At 50.4% G+C, this 14,802-nt stretch overlaps 1 protein-coding gene across 2 annotated transcripts in view; it reads right to left on the bottom strand.

Moving 5' to 3' along the window:
* Nucleotides 1-7,621, bottom strand: part of VDAC1 (voltage dependent anion channel 1) — a 31,927-nt gene extending 24,306 nt beyond the window's left edge. The window contains exon 1 of one of the 2 annotated variants that reach the window (XM_012441686.2): nucleotides 7,546-7,621. The gene's annotated coding sequence lies outside the window, so the exon portion shown is untranslated. Of the gene's footprint in view, nucleotides 1-7,305; nucleotides 7,420-7,545 lie in introns of those variants that run through there. The other variant, XM_021664973.2, reaches the window with a different exon arrangement.
* Between the last annotated feature and the right edge of the window lie 7,181 nt (nucleotides 7,622-14,802).

Raw genomic sequence — 14,802 nt, forward strand, 5'->3', positions numbered from 1 at the left:
CTCACCCCACTGTAGCAACCAAGGAACTCAAAGATGTGTACATGAGAATGCTCACTGTAGCAGTATCTGTAACACAAAACCCAGAAGCAACTTAAAAGTCCAACAAAAGGAAAATGAATGAAAAAAAATTAAGGCACTATACTTGCAAACTAAGAAGTACCACACGGCAATCAAAGAGATTAAGGTGGGTGGCTCATGTCTGTAATCCTGGGAGGCCAAGGCAGGCAGATCACTTGAGGCCAGGATTTCGAGACCAGCCTGGCCAACATGGCAAAACCCTGTCTCTACTAAATATACCAAAAAAAATCAGCCAGGCATGGTGGTGCTCACCTGTAATGCCAGCTACTCGAGAGGCTGAGGCACGAGCTTAAACCAGGAGGCAGAGGTTGCAGTGAACTGAGATTATGCCACTGCACTCCAGCCTGGATGACAGAGCAAGACTGTCTCACTAAATAAATAAATAAATAAATAAATAAATAAATAAGGTGGATGTATGTGGTGGCATAGAAAGCTAGCTGTGATATAGTTATATGAAAAAAAAGTCAGAAAATTCATAACTCCATATAATAGGAGGAAAACCTTTTTACACATCTTTTGGTGTTCATGAATGAATGCGAAAGCATGTGGAAGGATACAAGCCAATCTGCAAATTGGGTCTAAACCAGACGCTTCTGGAGAAGGAGGTTTAGGGAAGGAGTGAACTTCAAATCAAATTTTCTTTTTTTGTTCTGCTTCATTATTTAAGCTGTTTGTTTACATTGTTAATTTGTTTAAGGATAAAGAATTTTAATACAAAAATTAGCCGGGCATGGTGGCGGGTGCCTATAATCCCAGCTACTTGGGAGGCTGAGGCAGGAGAATTGCTTGAACCTCAGAGGTGGAGGTTGTGATGAGCTGAAATCGTGCCACTACACTCCAGCTGGGGTGACACAGCAAGACTCCCTCTCAAAAAAAAAAAAAGAATTTTAAAAGCCAACCACCGTGCCTGAAATTGAGCTGTGTTGTGCCCACAAGTCACATTCCAAGGCTGCTGCAGTAGGGATGCCAGAAGGCTACGTAGAGTGTCCATACAGATTACAAGAACAGATTCAGACTATACTGAGATGGAAGAGTTATCAGGCAAGGTCCATGGGAGCACATTTCACTCCCAGGTGACCACTGGTGGCTTGGCCACCCTGCCAGAAACCATGAGCAAGGCAAAGCTCCCTAACTTCAGTGTGCACAAGAATCACCGGAGGTGCTTGTTCAAGAGCCTGCCAGAGGAGGCAGAACTCCTCCTGCCATGCCTCTCAGCCTGTGCCTAACAGGCAGGGCTGCCCCCAGGTGCCACTGAGAAAAGGAAGCTCAGGGCAGTCCCTGCACTAAGCACCTACCAAGCCCCCACATAATAGAAATATGCTCTTTTCTCTGCAGAGGCTCCCTCAATTCAGGCATGTGCCAGCATGGTGGCTCATGCCTGTAATCCCAGCACTTTGGGAGGCCGAGGCAGTAGGATTGCCTAAATGCAGGAGTTCGAAACTAGCCTGGGCAACATACTGAGACCCCCAACTCTTTTAAATAAAAAATAAAAAGAAATTAATAATAATAATAATAAAAGGATTCAGGCAGACGAGCTTTGTACCCCCAGAGAGCCAACAACTACTGTAATGGTTGATACAGGGAGCAGGGTGCCCATGGGTCTCCAAGACTCAGCTAGGAACAGCTAAAAGGAAAAGTCTCTCAAACACAGATAAACACCCAAATGTGTTGCAACACTGCCTTGAAAGGCAAGGATGTGGCAGGGCTGGGACCTGAAGACCAGAAGCCACCCTGCCACAGCATTTCCCAGCCCATCTAAGTGCCCAGGCAGCAGGCATAGTAACTACAGAGGGCTATCAGCCAGGCAGAAGCTCTAGCCCTAGCTCTAGCTTTTTCTGGCTATGTGATCTTGAGCAAGCCATTTAAACTTAAGGTCTCATTTTGCTCACCTACAAAATGTGGCTAACAAAGCCTACTTTAGAAAGGCCTAAGGAAGTTGTTACAAGGAATAAGTGAAACAGGCAGAACAGCAGGAGTGTCTGGCATGGAATAAGTGTTCAACAAAGGGCAGTGGTAACCATAATCCACTACACTGGATACTCTGTCTGCCCCTCCAGATCTACTCTCCTTCCTTCCACCCTGCTCTGTGCCCCCAGAACTGATCATTATGGACTGCTATCCATGGGCTTATGATTGGGCTTAGTCTATCGATGCAAGGCACCTGCAGAAGATGGGAGTTTAGGGAAGAATGAAGTTGGGGTACTGAACCCGAGTCTCCCTCCCTGCTGGGCCTCAGATGAGCAATGACTACCTTCTTCTACCCAAGGTCACAGCTCCCACCAAGAAGCTCCCTTTCTTGTAGGCCTCAGGGTGTTAACAGACCAGACCGGACACCCTGTCCACAGCTTTGCAAATGATGTCTTCATTAAACTCTCTTGGATTACCAAGTGTAAGTGTGCACCAGATCCCTGCAAGGACCCTAAGTAACAGAGCAATCACAATCATCATCACCCATCATTGCCATCATCTTAGGATTCTGCTGAGGAAGAGAGTACTGTGGAAAAGTCTCTGGCTCCACTGTTTCACCAACACCATTCTAGGTGGTCTGCCAGGGCAGAACTAGACCAGCCTATAGGAGGGGCATCAAACCAGCCAGGGATCACAGCAACAGCACCTCTTCCTAGCCCTGAGGACTAGGAAAAGCAACTTCCCCAGCAGAAGGCAAGCCTAGCTCTAAAAGCCAACATGTGGGGGCGAACACAATCAGCAGCTCGCTCATACACACACACACACACACACACACACACACACACACACGCACACATACACAACAGCACTTTCTCTTTCTTGCCAGGGGAACAGTTCCTGGTTCAAGCTCCAGGATCCTGGCAAAGCCGATGGCCCTGTGCTCTGATAGCAGGTCTGTGTACTTAATGCAGCTGCTCTACCCTCCATCCTTCCACAACAGTCCCAAAGTGGGCAGTAAAGCTTTCCAGCGGTAGCTTCTATTTTGAAACACCCTGAGAGCTGGGCTACCACCAACACGGCTGAGTTGCATGCTGAGCTCCTAGACTCAGGAGAAGGTTGCTGACTCAGGGCAGCCTGCCCACCCATCCATCAAGAGGAGGTGGCCTGGGCAGGCAGCCAGCACACTATGGTCTGGATTCCAGGCACACCTGGGGCTCCTGCCTGATCTCAGGCACCTCAAGTTCCCTGGAGCCTCACTGCCTGGCTTGACCAGGTGGGATTGAGACAGACAGTGCTTGGGCAGGTAACCTCGGGAGTCAGAAAGACCTGAGTTCTAACCCAACCCACCACTTTCTAGTGGGCAAGTCACAATTTCTCCACTCCTTTTTCTTCAGCTCTAATATGGGGAAAGAGCACCTGGATTGGCATCACTGTGAGGACTGAATAGCTCGTTAATTAATATACAACACTTAGTACAGTGGCTGGCACATGGTAAGCAGGGCACACACACAGTATTTTATCAAAAGTTTTCATTTTGAGTATTTACTATAATAATGGTTGCTGAGCATGTTCAAAAGGTCACTCTGAACCACAGGGTCCAGAGCCCTTCATGTCCATAATGAGGCACTGTTTAGCTGACCAGGTCCTGGAAGAATGCCTCCCACCAGATCCCAGGGAAAACTGACCCTTATAATAGACACTCAGCACCACTGTCCTTGCAACAAATAGGGGTGACTCCATTGTCCACTGCTGGCTGGTCTACACTCAGCCATGCACAAGTTCACTCTGATTGGTGTGGAAGAATATTATCTCTCATCAGAACAGCAATTTCGACTTTTCAAAAAGGCATTCACATCTACTAGCTCCTTGCAAGGGTCCCCTGGAGTGCAACTGCAATGCAAGAGCACCACCACTCAGGCCAGGCTTTGAATCCCAGCTCCACTCCTGCCAGGCTGTTAGCTCACAGTGGTTACCTCGCCTCTCTGTGCTCAAGTCTGCCGACCTGTGAAATGGAAACACACTACCTCTCTCCCAGGGTGTGTAGGGTGGTAGACTCAACGTCACAGAACATTCTTCGAGCCTCTAGAAAGGTGCAGGCCGGGCGCGGTGGCTCACACCTATAATCCCAGCACTTTGGGAGGCCAAGGCAGGTGGATCACGAGGTCAAGAGATCGAGACCAACCTGGTCAACATGGTGAAACCCCGTTCTCTACTAAAAATACAAAAATTAGCTGGGCATGGTGGCGCACGCCTGTAGTCCCAGCTACTCGGGAGGCTAAGGCAGGAGAATTGCTTGAACCCAGGAGGCGGAGGTTGCGGTGAGCCAAGATAGCGCCATTGCACTCCAGCCTGGGTAACAAGAGCGAAACACCGTCTCAAAAAAAAAGAAAGGTGCTGAGCAAGCCCTCAATCAGCAATCACTGTGATGACAACCATACTTTTATGGCAAAGAAACTGAAGCACAAGAAAGTGACTTGACCTGTATGGGACAGAGCCTACGGCTCATCAGACCTGTGTTGTGGGCCCAAGCTGCTCTCCAGTGCTCCTTCCAGCACAGTTCTGAGTAAAGAACTTAGAGTCCCACCCATCCCAAACCCCCTGAGTAAGTGGTTAAATGGAGAGATGTGCCCAGACCCAGCGGAGGAGCCCACTGGTCACTTTTTCTCAGTGGCTACCACAGGAGTCCATAAAAAGCCCAAAGCCACAGACTACAGAAACTCAGAGCACCAGGAGGGGCAGCCTCCAGGCTTGGACTGGTCCTCAGACACACATGCGCCTCTCCCAGTCACTACCACCGAAGACACTGCACCAGGGGAAATTCCAGCAAGGGCAAAGTAGACTTCAGTGCTTCCGGAGCATCTTCCTGGTAAAGGTGGAGGGTGGATGCCCTTCACCACCCCAGCATGGAGTTCACTGTCCACATCTACCTAGTGTTCAGCAGGGGCAGAGGTCCATAGGCACCCCATCCCTGTAGGGTCCCCTGCTTTCTGTGCTACAAATAACCCCTGCCTACAGCCCGACTCTAGAATAGCAGAAATAAAACTTATCAACAGTGAGCAGTCTCCACTACCCAGAGGCAGGCACCATACTCAGGACAACTCCAGCACAAGCCATCAATCCACCCACCATGAGGGAAGGAGTAACAGCCCCAACACCTTCTGCAGAACCCCATTCACCCATGTCACCCTCCCTGCAAGCCCAGAAACACCAGTTCAACAACTTTCCCTCGAAGGAAGACAATGTATTTAAAGCACTTATTTCAAGACTGTTACAGTTCTTTAAATATTTGTGACTCTCTGCTAGGTGAGGCTGTTTTCTGCAAGTGAGATGTCTGTGTCCCTCAAAAGGATGTCCAGGGCTGGGCATGGCGGCTCATGCCTGTAGTGCCAGCACTTTGGGAGGCTGAGGCAGGTGGATTGCTTCAGGTCGGGAGTTTGAGACCAGTCTGGCCAACATGGCAAAACCCCATCTCTACTAAAAATACAAAAATTAACCAGGCCTAGTGGTATGAGCCTGGGGTCCCAGATACTCTTGGGAGGCTGAGGTGGGAGGACTGCTTGAGCCCAGGAGGCAGAAGCTGCCATGAGCTGATATGGTGCCACTGTACTCCAGCCTCGGCAACAGAGCAAGACCCTGTCTCCAAAAATAAAAAAAATAAAAGCCAGGATCAAAGGACTATGGTCTGGGCCTGCAGCCCTTATATGCCCCTTCAATAATTCCACATATACCTAGAGCACCCACGATGTTCCCGCTACTGGAATAGTAAAACTCTGTCAACAAGGGTGGGTGGATTCTGAACAAGAGTGCATTTATCCCCGCCCCAGACCCTTCTCAAGCACCTACTGTGTGCCAGGCAGCACCAGCCCAGTCACTGAAGACAAAGTAGGACAGGGTCTCAGTCTGACCCTTAGGAGCTCAGTCGGTCCAGAGCTGGCATGGGCAGAATGAAGGCAGGCCCTGGGTAGTCTGCCCTGGCCTTGCCAACAGTGGAGGAGTTTAGGAAATGGAGGCGCCCTTTAACCTACCTCCCCAGGAGAGCGGGGAGGCTAGTCAAGGGTATAGCAGCCCCAGACGGAACGGGCCTCCAAACCAGGGTCTGCTCCTGCATTCAAGGTCTGCACATGCAAACTTACTGCTTGAGCTTGAAAATGTCCATTTGTAGACTTAAAACGTTTTTCATAAATTATCCTAAAGTTACTCAATACCTGGTATACAAATGCTTGTTAATAATAGTGTAAGAATGCTTAAAAACAGGAGCTACATTTATTGAACCCTTTCCACAATGCACGTGTAGCAAAATGATCTGCGGGGGATGGGCTGGATTCACCGAAAAAGCCCCAAAGGTGTCAGGGTTTCTACGTAGCCCTTCTCCACACCAGCACTGCTCGAAAGGTTTTATGTTAATTCATTTTATTCTTCCCCAAAACTCAACGAAGGAGAGATACAACTGCTCCCATTCTACAGAGGAGAAAACTAAGGTTTGGGGTCCTCCCAGTTGTGTGACCTTGGACAAATCACCAGGACTGCGGGCCTCTATTCCAACCTCAGGCTCGGAATCAGTTTCCCGAATGCCCAGGCGCATTTGCCGAATGAATGAACGACTGAACTAGGAATCACTCCTAAGGCCAAGAAGGCCACATCCTTCCCCGTGAGGCCTCCTTTCTGAGGCCAAACCTCCAGTCCAGGCCCGAGCTCCGGCCTCTACGGCCTAAGTCGACTCTCGGCCGGCGCGTTCCGCCCCAGAAGGCTCTGGCACAGGCGGGCGGTGCCGGGCGCCAGCTTCTGCGGGCGTGGGCCGGCCAAGGCTTCTGGGCCTGGGGGCGCGGGGCCACGGTTATCACGTGAGCTCACTACCGCGGCGGCAGCGTGGCCCGCACCGGCCCCTGGGCCTGGCCTGGCGAGCGTGGGCAGCGGACGGGTCCCCGCCGGATCCGCGCTAGTGGGATCCAGGGCCAGAGGGCGCCGCCGGGGAAGGTCACCTAGACGCGGAGCCCGCCGTGCCTCCACGCGGCCGCCCGTGCCCTTCCGCCTGCAAGCCCAGGCCGCCTCTCGCCGCCAGCCGCAGGCGTCTCTGGACCCTCGGCCGCGCGTTCCCCAGCCCGGGCCCGCTCGGCGCCCGCCTGCGCGGCCTTCTCAGCCCTCCGCTGCCCAGCCAGGCCTGCGCCGGCCGCTCCCGCTCCCTCCCCTGGGCCGGGCTCCCGGGGCCCCTTGCCCTGGCCCTCGCCCGCCCCTCCCTCAGCGCCTCCCTCTCAGCTCCCCAGGTGCCCGGCCCGCCGTCCGGGGTGCAAGGGAGCCGGGGCCCTTTTCCGCTGCGCCTACCTCCGAGGCGGTGGCGGCGGGCTCGGCGGCGGCTACGGCGGGGGCTGCTGCGCGGAGGCAGGGAGCGGAGCGGAGCGGAGAGAGCAGCGGGGCCAAGGGCGGGGCGGCGCGGACGGCGGCGGCGCGGACCCGCCTCCCCTCCCGCGCGCCCAGCCCGGCGCGCTCCGCCCCCAGGCCCCTCCCGGGAAAGCTCCCAGGCCAGGCCCAGGTCCCCATCCAGCTCCCGAGCCGCGCTCTTACCCTTCCGGGCCCCGCGGCCCCCGCAGCGGACACGGGAGCCTGCGGGAGTGTGCGGGCGCGCGGGAGGACCTGCGTGCGCTCGGGCACGGGGAGGCGCAGGCCTGACGTGTGCACCGTGTGTGCGTGCGCGGGGACACGCGAGTCCTTGCTGGAAACCTCGGCCCCAGTGGCAGCGCTCTGGAAGGGGAAGGAGGCCTTCCGATTCGCTGAGCGGTGACCCTGAGGTCCCTGCGCTAATGGAAGACGCACCCGGCTCCTGGGCCTCCTGCTCTGCCTCGGTGCTGCTAGATCCCCCGGGAGTTGATGTAGTGGCCGGCGCTGGACCCGAGCCTCGCCTTGGTGGACGAAGTTGGCCCCGGCCCCCCATCAAAGCCCGCGTGGGCCCCATCCCCCGAGGGCAGTCCCAGACCCCGCGCGGACGCTGGGCTCCGGGGGCGGCGCAGATACAGAGTTGCGGCGGCGATTGTGGCTCCCGGGCTCCGGATACATTGTGTCTGGCGCTTCCGACCCGCCCGCGCGGCACTAGACAATTGCGGAGAAAACCCCTGTACGCCGAGTTTGCACTGCAGATTAGCGATTTTCTCCAGTAGTAAAGCTACTAGCAGCCAATTTCCGTCCATTTGAGAGGTAAAAAAAACAAAACAATAAAACGTGAATTGGGTTTTGCGAGGTCCCTGCTGGGCCTTTCGGGGCGAAGAGATCAGGCCGGTTCTGGACGGCCGAGGGCACCCGGTTGAACCGGCGACCGGGGCCTGGCCTCCTGCGGGACCCAGTTAGTGTGTGTGGAGTGAACCGTCACCTTCTCCCTGCTAGGCCTAAGCGAGCGGTCTTCTTTGCCACTGAGTGTCTCCTGTGTTCCGCGCAAGGCCCATTCGAAGCAGGCTTCAAGAATTAATTTGTTAGATGGATGAAGATTCTGCACGCCCTTCGCCTTTGATCTACAAACGTCCTCGAAGGCTTGAGGCGTCTAGGGCCCTGTGGAGGAGGTGCCGGGTTACAGAATCAGGACACTCCTCACAGCCAGCTGCGACACCAGCTAAAGCAGTAGGCAACTGGGGCTGCGGAGGAGGCAATCAGGACTGGCTGCGGGAAAGAGGCGGCAGATTACATGTGAAAGTGGCGACTCGAGTTAGAAAAGGTGTTCCAGTGGGATGGGGTGCTGAGGAAGAAGGCAGCTGATACAGAGTGGGAGTGGGGTGCGGATAGGGTGCCTAGGCCCTATGTAGGGGCTGGGGGAGAAGTGACTGGGAATGTGAGGAAGAGCCTCTTCAAGATCCTGGTTAGTATAGGATGGATTCTATGACCCTCCCAGGCCCACGAATTGCCTGGGGACTCCAGCCTGGTGGTCCCTACCCTCCACATAGAGACTGATGGGCAGAAGGAGGGCAGGACCTCAGGGAGGCCGGCGGGACCAGGCGGGGCTCCAGGAACCTCAACGGGCTAGGAACAGATGGCAGTGCAGCCCAGTTGTGAGGCTGGGAGCAAATGTGGAAGGGCTCCCTCCCCTCCAACACCACTTCTCAACTTCACTTTCAAGAACCAACCTGGAGGCCAGGCGTGTTGGCTCACGCCTATAATCCCAACACTTTGGGAGGCCAAGGCCAACATGATGAAACCCTGTCTCTACTAAAAATACAAAAATTAGCCAAGCATGGTGGTGTGTGCCTGTAATCCCAGCTACTCAGGAGGCTGAGGCACGAGAATCACTTGAACTTGAGCAGTGAGTCCAGATCAAGCCACTGCACTCCAGCCTGGGTGACAAAGTGAGACTGTCTCAAAAAAAAAAACCTGGAGAGAGTTCTCCATGATCTCTGCTACCCTGGGCCTTTTCGCCAGCTCCCCTAGGTGCTAGTTTTGGATTAACCACCTAGTGTCTGCTAAGCCACTCACTTACTGGCCGCCTGACCCGGAGCAAGAAGTCTGGCCCCTCAGAGCCTCAGCTTCAGTGTGTTGGTGTAAGTTTAAAATGGGACACATGAAGAGTAGGCATTCAGTAACTGGGGCCAGGCTCAGAGGCTCAAGCCGGTAATCCCAATTGTTTGGGAAGCCAAGGAAGGAGGATGGCTTGAAATGAGGAGTTTGAGGCTGCAGTGAGCTAGCATCCCACCACTACACTCCAGCCTGTGCCACAAGAAAGTTCCTGCCTCAAAAAATAGCACTAGTAAGTTTTTTAAAAAGAAAATCAGCTGAGATCTGCAGGTCCCATAATCACTAGAATCCATTGACCCACCTCAACCCTGAGGAAGAGGGGAACCCCCTAAGCCCCACCTCCACTCCATCTGCCACAGCTGATTGGATTTTGGTTTGGCCCCTGACCCAAGCCAGGCCAATCAGATCCTCTCTTGCAAATTTGAACTGAGAAACCCAGAGATAAGAATGGCAGAGGGGAAAATGTGGGAGCTTGCAAGGTCCTTTGGTAGACTTGGGTCTGGCATCCCTGTCGGCATTGGGAAGCTAACAAGGGCATTGCACAGAGCAGAGAATGGAGCAGCCGCTGCAGAGAGTGGCTCTGGGCCCCTGTTCCTTGAGTGCCCCCCTGTTCTTTCCGTGCGTGGGTTTCCCTGTGCCACTTTAGTAACCCCACTTGAGCTTAACCTGGCTAGAGCAAGTCCCTGATGAAGACAGTCGAGTCTCGGTGAGTGGAGAAGGAGGTTTGTGGGGACAGGACAATCCTAACCTCAGTTTTTCTCTGGGGGAATGACGCTGTTTCCCTGTCCTTTCAGTCAGCAAGCTTTCATGGAGCTGACTCCAACCCTGACTCCAACCCTGACTCCAAAGCCTTCCTGGGAGTGGCCACATGGCCCAGCCTGACCAATTAGAACCCTGTATACCTCTCCTGCCCCTCCCCCCAGGGATGGACCAATAAGACCAGATGAGAATTCTGGGGCTGCAGAAATGAAGGCTTTCCCTAAAAATGAAGTCAGCCCGTAAGAGAAAGGCAGAGATGAGGTCCTGAATCTAGCCATGCCTGAGCCAATGGATTCCTGTTTTGCCTAGTCCAGTTTGGATTGTTTTCTTCCAGATGCTAACTCAGTTCCTCTCCTCCCTTCAAGCAAAACAATGTAACACATCCAAGGAAAATGAGATTTTTATTTTATTGTTAATATTGGAATGGGTTACCAATGTGAGCATATTTTATTTTAGGGAATTTGGGTTTTTTTTTCTTATCTCTAACAGTCCTAGGGCTTCTACCGTAGATATTTATCAAAATGGAAAGCAGCCGATTACCTTCTAAGAACGTAGGTTGAAACACTCCCCATTCTCTTTTCAGAGCCAGATGTCCCTGGATTTCTATGTGGTTTCTTAGCATTGTCTATGCCAAGTACCAGAGCTTGAAGACAAAGTCCATGAAGGCAGAAATGGTAGTAACTTATGTGAATTAATTTTTAAAGAGAAAAATATTCTGCTTGTAACCAGCATCAATTAATTGAATTATAAAGCTGCATTGTCATAAAACCTCACCTTACGATCATTTTCCAGTGAACTCCTCAGACTAGAGTCTGGGTAGGAAGAATCAAGATGACACGTTTGTGGCCAAGTATCTCAGGCCACACTCCCCACATTGTCCCCTGACACTCAGCATCCAGGGAAGGACCCAGCCAGGCCTCCAGTTTCTGAGTGACAGCAGTAATCACTTGGGGAAACAGGATAGGAACCATCCAAAGATAAACACAATCAATAATGTTCTCCTGTATATCCCAGAACATGAGGTGTCCTAAGCGCAGTATCTCATGCCTGTAATCCCAGCACTTTGGGAGGCTGAGGCAGGTGAATCACCTGAAGTCGGGAGTTTGAGACCAGCCTGACCACATGGAGAAACCCATCTTTACTAAAAATACAAAATTAGCCGGGTGTGGTTGCACATGCCTGTAATCCCAGCTAATTGGGAGGCTGAGGCAGGAGAATTGCTTGAACCTGGGAGGCGGAGGTTGCGGTGAGCCAAGATCGTGCCATTGCACTCCAGCCTGGACAACAAGAGTGAAACTCAGTTTTAAAAAAAAACTGGAGAGAGATCCAAGATGGCCGATTAGCAACAGCTCAGGATTGCGGCTCCCAGTGAAAGCACAGAGAGTGAGTGGATGCCACACTTCTCGACAAATTTTTGTTGCCCACAGACCAGGAGATTCCCAGCGGAGGAGCCCCACGGGTCACCAGCGCAACTCTTTTGGCTGGCACGGCTGTTTTGCTGGCGCTCCAGCACGGCAGTTCTCAGTGCGGAGTATACGGGACTGGGTGCCCTTTAGTTGGCATTTGGAGCTCCAGGAAGGCAGAGTTGCCCATTCAGCTGATTGAAAAGGGGACTGAAACAGGGAGCCAGACCAGGAGATTCCTGGGCAAAAAAGCGCCACGAATCTCAACGCCGCTGTTTCAGCCGGCACAGTGGGTCGCCACAACAGAAATTACACAGATTCCAGTGCCCTTTCAACAGGCGACTGGAACACCTGGGAGAGAATCAACCATTCAACTAAAAAAAAAAAATGTTCCGATGCTCTGGGACAGGGAGCCAGGTGATCAGGCTCAGCTGGTCCCACCCCCACAAAAAAACAGCAATTGGAAACGCTGAGGATTGAGAGCTTCACAGCAAGCACAGCTGAACCCGGGAAGGTCCAGCTCTGTGGGGGAGGGGCGTCCACCAAAGGAAAACTAAGAAACAGAAAAAACTTCATCACCAACAAGCTGGATGTCCACTCAGAGACCCAATCTGAAAGTCAGCAATTACAAAGACGACAGGTGGATAAATCCACAAAGATGGGAAGAAACCAGCGCAAAAAGGCTGAAAACACCCGAAATCAGAATGCCTCTCCTCCTACAGGGGATCGCAGCACTTCATCAGCAAGGGAACGTGGCCTGATGGAGAATGAGTGTGATGAACCGACTGAATCAGGCTTCAGAAGGTGGATAATAAGAAACTTCTGTGAGCTAAAAGAACATGTTCTAACCCAATGCAAAGAAACTAAGAACCTTGAAAAAAGGTTTGACGAAATGGTAATGAGAATAGACAATTTAGAGAGGAATATAAGTGAATTAATGGAGCTGAAAAACATAATATGAGAACTTCACGAAGTAGCCACAAGTTTTAACAGTCGAATTGATCAAGCAGAAGAAAAGATATCAGAGGTCGAAGACCAACTCAATGAAATAAAACGAGAAGACAAGATTAGATAAAAAAGGGTAAAAAGGAATGAGCAAAGTCTCCAAGAAATATGGTACTATGTGAAAAGACTAATCTACGTTTGATAGGTGTACCTGAATGTGACAAATGTGACGAAGAGAATGAATCCAAGCTGGAAAATATTCTTCAGGATATAATCCAGGAAAACTTTCCCAACCTAGCAAGGCAGGACAATACTCAACTCCAGGTAATACAGAGAACACCACAAAGATATTCCTCAACAAGAGCGACCCCAAGGCACATAATCGTTAGATTCACCAGGGTTGAAATGAAGGAGAAAATACTAAGGGCAGCCAGAGAGAAAGGTCAGGTTACCCACAAAGGGAAGCCTATCAGACTTACAGCAGATCTCTCAGCAGAAACCCTACAAGCCAGAAGAGAGTGGGGGCCAATATTCAACATCCTTAAAGAAAAGAACTTTCAACCCAGAATTTCATATCCAGCCAAACTAAGCTTCATAAGTGAAGGAAAAATAAAATTTTTTGTGAACAAGCAAGTACTCAGAGATTTCATCACCACCAGGCCTGCTTTACAAGAGCTTCTGAAAGAAGCACTATACACAGAAAGGAACAACCAGTATCAGCCGTTTCAAAAAACATACCAAAACATAAAGAGCATTACCATAATGAAGAATCTACATCAACTAATGGGCAAAACAGCCAGCTAGCATTAAATGGCAGTATTAAACTCACATATATCAATATTAATCCTAAATTTAAATGGACTAAATGCCCCAATCAAAAGACACAGACAGGCAAATTGGATAAAAAGCCAAAACCCTTCGGTATGCTGCATCCAGACCCATCTCACATGCAACGATACACAAAGACTCAAAACAAAGGGATGGAGGAAGATTTACCAACCAAATGGACAGCAAAAAAAAGCAGGAGTTGCAATTCTCGTCTCTGATAAAATAGACTTTAAAGCAACAAAGAAGAGCTAACAATCCTAAATATATACGCACCCAATACAGGAGCACCCAGATACATAAGGCAAGTTCTTAATGACTTATAGAGAGACTTAGACTCCCACACAATAATAGTGGGAGATTTTAACCACATTGTCAATATTAGACAGATTAACAAGACAGAAAATTAACAAGGATATCCAGGACTTGAACTCAGACCTGGAACAAGTAAACTTAATAAACATTTACAGAACTCTCCACCCCAAATCCACAAAACAAACATTCTTCTCAGTATCACATCACACCTAGTCTAAAAGTGACCACATAATTGGAAGTAAATCACTCCTCAGCAATTGCATAGCATTTCACAGGTTTAAATGAAATATTGGTTGGCTGCTTGTTAGTTATTTTCCTCTCTTATTCCTTCCTGTCTCTATTGTTAAGCACAATTATTGGCATAAAAGAGGTTTTTGATACACATTTCTAGACTGCATTCTAGCTTGGGCAATAGAACAAGATTCCCGTTCTCTCTCCCTCTTTCTTTCTCTCTTTCATTCTTTTTTCTTTCTTTCTCTCTTTCTCCTTTTCTTTCTTTTTCTTTCTTTCTTTCTAAAAAAAATTAAAATAAATGAAACAGTTCCAAGAAATTCCAACATCATAGCTATGTTTTTTAAGAAGTTTGTACACATATACACAGAGAGACAAATATTGGAAAGAAATGTATTATTAATGAAATATTTATGAGAATTGATTAATTCTTTTTTTTTTTTTTTTTTTTTTTTTTTTTGAGACGGAGACTCACTCTGTAGCCCAGGCTGGAGTGCAGTGGTACAATCTCGGCTCACTGCAGCCTCCGCCTCCCAGGTCCTGGTTCAAGCAATTCTCCTGACTCAGCCTCCAGAGTGTCTGGGATTATAGGGATGCACCACCATGCACAGCTAATTTTTGTATTTTTAGTAGAAACGGGTTTCACCAAGTTGGCCAGGCTGGTCTTGAACTCCTGACCTTGTGATTCACCCATCTCAGCCTCCCAAAGTGCTGGGATTACAGGCATGAGCCACCGCACCTGGCCAGAATTGATCAATTCTTATTGAAACACAATTATTTTTTCTTTTTTTCATAATCAAGTCTCAGCAGAACCACAATTATTAAGTTGTGTTTCTATTTATGAGACTCC

Source organism: Aotus nancymaae, unplaced genomic scaffold (assembly GCF_030222135.1).
Source record: "Aotus nancymaae isolate 86718 unplaced genomic scaffold, 86718_ANA_hifiasm-v0.15.2.pri h1tg000064l_1, whole genome shotgun sequence".
NCBI lineage: Eukaryota > Metazoa > Chordata > Mammalia > Primates > Aotidae > Aotus > Aotus nancymaae.